The following is a 4,201-nucleotide window of genomic DNA, read 5'->3' as shown; positions in this document are numbered from 1 at the left end:
ATAGGCCCGAAAATAGAAACAACCCAAATGTTCATCAACTGAATGGATAAACAATAATATGTGGTGCACCCATATACTAGAATAATAGTCAGCAATAAAAATAAATGGACCATTGCTACATGCAATATCAAACTGGAAGATCTAGCCATCAATCCTGAGTGAAGATTCCCACTCGTTGAGGGATTGCCCCCTCTCTCTCTGTCAAGCACTTTGTTTCTTAGAAATCATAGGGTTAATTGTGCATGGCTTCTGGCTCCTGCAATTATTCTGTGGGTTTGAAACTGAGTGTGTTTTACCAGGCCAAGAGCCCGCCTTTGGCACCTCTGATGGCTCTTTCTCACTATTCATTTCACTCAGTTGTTATTTTTTCCTTTCTGTATTCAGTGGCTTTATAATGTTCCAAAATTTTCCATGAAGATAATTTCCAGAAAAATGAGCTACTAGGTTTGGATAGCACACTCACTGGCTCACTCACTACCACTGAAGGACTAGGCTGGCTGACCTTGCCACTTAGGAGACATGCCCAGGCCTTGGGATCCCACCAACCACACCTCTCAGGGTCTCTGTAAGGAGGAGAAGCCAGAAAAACCATCTCCATCTCCTCCAGCTGGGTCTCAGGCCTCAGGTCTCAACTTCCCAGCCTAGAGAAACCATACAGCAGGGTGTTGTGGGCTCTGTGAATAATGCTTGTGAGTGGGCAAGGTGTAGCTACTCAATGGAGGCCTGGCTCGGGCCAGCATCCTAGGCTGAACCTTACACCCAGGAGGGCCTTTGTCCGATGCCAAAATCCAGTCCCACAGCTACATTTTAAAAAAAGTTTTATTGGCACACGGCCATGTTCATTCATTTACATATTGTTTATGGCTGCATTCACACCAAAGTGGCACAGTTGAGTAGTTTTGACAGAGGCAGTGTGGCCCACAGAGCTATTTACTATTTTGCCTTTTACAGAACAAATTTTCTCACCCTCAATTCCATTCCCCAGGGCCCAGGACTCTATGTCTACCTTCTGAGAGGAAGCCCTATATCAGACCTGTCACTGGGTGAGAGGCAGCATGGTGGGGAGATGCGGTTGTAAATACCCACTTCCAGGGGCACCAGCATCTGACTCTTGATCTCAACTCAGGTCATGATCTCAGGGTCATGAGATCGAGCCCCATGTCAGGCTCTGGGCTGGGTGGGAAGTCTGCTTGAGACTCTCTTCCCCTCCCCTGCTCATGTGTGCATTCTCTCTCTCTCTCTCCTCTCTCCCACCATTTATTTATTTATTTATTATTTATTTATCTATCTATCTATCTATTTATTTATTTGTTTATTTATTTATTTTAAAAAAAAATCTAGATGCCTAGGTCACATCCCAGAACAGGGAAGTCAGAATCTCTGGGAAGAGGACCTACCCGGACATCAGCATTTATAAAAACTTCCCAAGTGATTCCAATGTGTAGCCAAGGTTGGGAATCCTTGAAGAGAGCTTTATCCAGGGATGCTGGGAGGAACATTTGGGTCTTTTTCTTGTTTGTTTATTGTTGCCACGTCACTTGCAACTTTTAAAAGATCAAAAACACATACATTGTAGACGTGAATGCAAAATCTACGTGAATTTTCAGATATTTTCTGTTTGCAATGAACTGCTTGCTGCTTTAGGTAGCATCCTGCTATCAAGGGAAGCCGCAATTCACGTGAAAGCATCTTACACTTCAGAAGAAGCCAAGATGGGGCTGCAGTCTCTCAGGCAGTCTTTGTCTAAAGCTCTCCATAAATTCACATCTGATGCAGCCATTGTTAGCATCTCCTCCTGAAACCAGAATTAACTTCCTCAAAAGTGCACCTGGATCTACTTCTTCCCTCTGCTGGCCATGCTACTGCCATCCCCTGGCCCCACAGTGGCCTCCTGATGAGACCTCTGGCTGCCTTCCTTACCCAGTAACAGGATTGGCTTCGTGAAATGAATTCTGACTGTGTCTCTTTCTTGCTTTAAATCTTTAGTGGCCTCCCACTGCACCCAGAGGGAAACTTGACCTCTTTGCTTGGTTTACAAGTCTGCCCACTGCTCCCTGGCCAGCCTATCTGCTCCTTCCTCTTCTACATACCCTTCACCCCTGGCTTCTCTCGGCTCTGGAAAGAACCCAAGCACTGCCCCATCGAAGGTCTTTGACCCATATTAGTGATCTTCCCCACACTACCTCATCCATCAGGACCTAGCAGACAAATGTCTCCCCACACGGGCCTACCCCACCGCCCCGTCTGAGGCAAGGACTCCTTACCCCGAGTTACCCTCCACCCGTCTCCTCTTTCATTTTGTCCCTTTGTGACAATTATAACAGCTTGTAATTATTTGTTTTCCTTCCTTCCCTTCATTCCTTCCTTCTTTCCTTCCCTTCTCTTTCTTTTCCTCTTTCTTGTTCTTGTTCTTCTCCTCCTCCTCCTCCTCCTCTTCCTCTTCTTCTTTTTGATTCACCTACTCTTCTAGAATCTAAGTTCCTTTAGAAAAGAGCTGAGTCATTTGGTGCTCCATTGTGTCCCTAGGCCCAAACACACATGGTAGGTCCTCGGGAACCATTGCATTGAGGTTAGTTTAGTGTTCCTACCACCCAACCTTGGTTCTCTCCCTTGTCCACACAAATGGCATGACATACAAGGGTTGGGATGCCCATGCCCATAGGGTAGGGGTGAATGGGAGCCAGCCTCGAGGGGGTGGCTGCCACTCATTCCTGCCAGCTATCACGGTGTAGGTCCATGGTTGCTGGATCTTTCAATATTTCAAGAGATGTAGACAGTCTAGATCTTAGGTGATTTTAAAACCTTGGCAACTAAGCTTAAAAAAAACACACACACAACAACAACAACCAACCCTCTGGGAGGCCAAGCAAAACACATAACACATCTGTGGGCTGCATCCAGCCCGAGGGCTGCCAGTTTGCAACCTCTGCTGAATTCCAGATGGGCTAACTCTCTGGTTCTCCTCTGATCTACCAGCCTAGTTCCCTATCAAAGGGAGGAATGAGGTTAGATGTGGTTTGGATTATCAATGTTTCCGAAAAAAAGATAGTCCTTTGAAGCATGAATTCGACTCTGGACTTCAAGGGCTGTCGGCCCAGCACTGGAGTGAGCTCAGCCAGTCTGCCATTCACTCAACATTCCTTCATGCCCAGTAGTGCCAAGGACAGTGCGGCCTGCTGGCCAGTGGCTCCAGGTCACAGCCCTGGGCCACCTGCTCACAGCCAGCCCCATCGCAGCCCTTCCCCCTCAGTGCTCCCTGGCCAGCCCCCCAGGAGCCCTAGCTGCGCTCCTCACTGCTGGCCCCCCTCACCACCCCCTTCCTGCTCCCCAGAAACCCGTTCACCCCCCAGGGGACACCACCTCCTCCCTGGCAGTCCCATCGGAGGAGCAATTTATCCTCCCCGCTGGTCCTCACGGGCAGTGGCCACACCAAGGGTGAGCTTGGTGCTTTGGGTGGTGGCCAGCACCGACCTGGCTTCTTTTGTTCTGTTATATTTTACTACGTTTCACCGCATGTGTATGTGTCCATCCCTCTCTGTCCATCAATACACTTTCCTTTCTGATGTGTTTCAAAGTGAATCGGACAACGTGCACATTGTGAATGTTCAATCTTTGTTAATGGTTGTTGTTTTTTTTTTTTTTTTGAGATAAAAATTTACCTTCAGTAAAATGCACAACCCTTAAGTATAGAGTTTTGAGGTTTGCCTGGGCAACCCAAACCCTTATCAAGATACAGAATATTACCATCAACCCAGAGCGCTCCCTCACGCCCCTGTCTCAGCCAGTTCCCCCACTTGACCCCCAGAAGCCAGCACTGCTCTGATAACTTTCACCATGGATGAGTTTACCTGTTCCCAAACTTCATAGAAATGAAATCAGGCGGCGTTGACTATTTTGGGCAAGGCTTCACTGAAATGTATTTGAGATTTATCCAAATGATGAATTTGTACGATCCACTGTATGTTTATCTAAATTCCTATTGATGGGCATGTGGGCTGTTGACAGTTTTTGGTGATTACAAATAAAGCTGCTGTGACCATTCTTGTGTAGGCATTTTGGGTTCATTTATTTCTCTTGGGCAAATACCGGGGGATAGAACAGCTGGGTCACAGAGCAGATGCATGTGTTCCCTGGCTTTAATCCGGGTTTCATTTCGATCGAACAATACCAGCAAACACAAGTGAATTTCTCCAGGCCACAC

Source organism: Vulpes lagopus, chromosome 9 (assembly GCF_018345385.1).
Source record: "Vulpes lagopus strain Blue_001 chromosome 9, ASM1834538v1, whole genome shotgun sequence".
NCBI classification, from domain to species: domain Eukaryota; kingdom Metazoa; phylum Chordata; class Mammalia; order Carnivora; family Canidae; genus Vulpes; species Vulpes lagopus.
Note: the sequence above shows the minus strand (reverse complement) of the source record.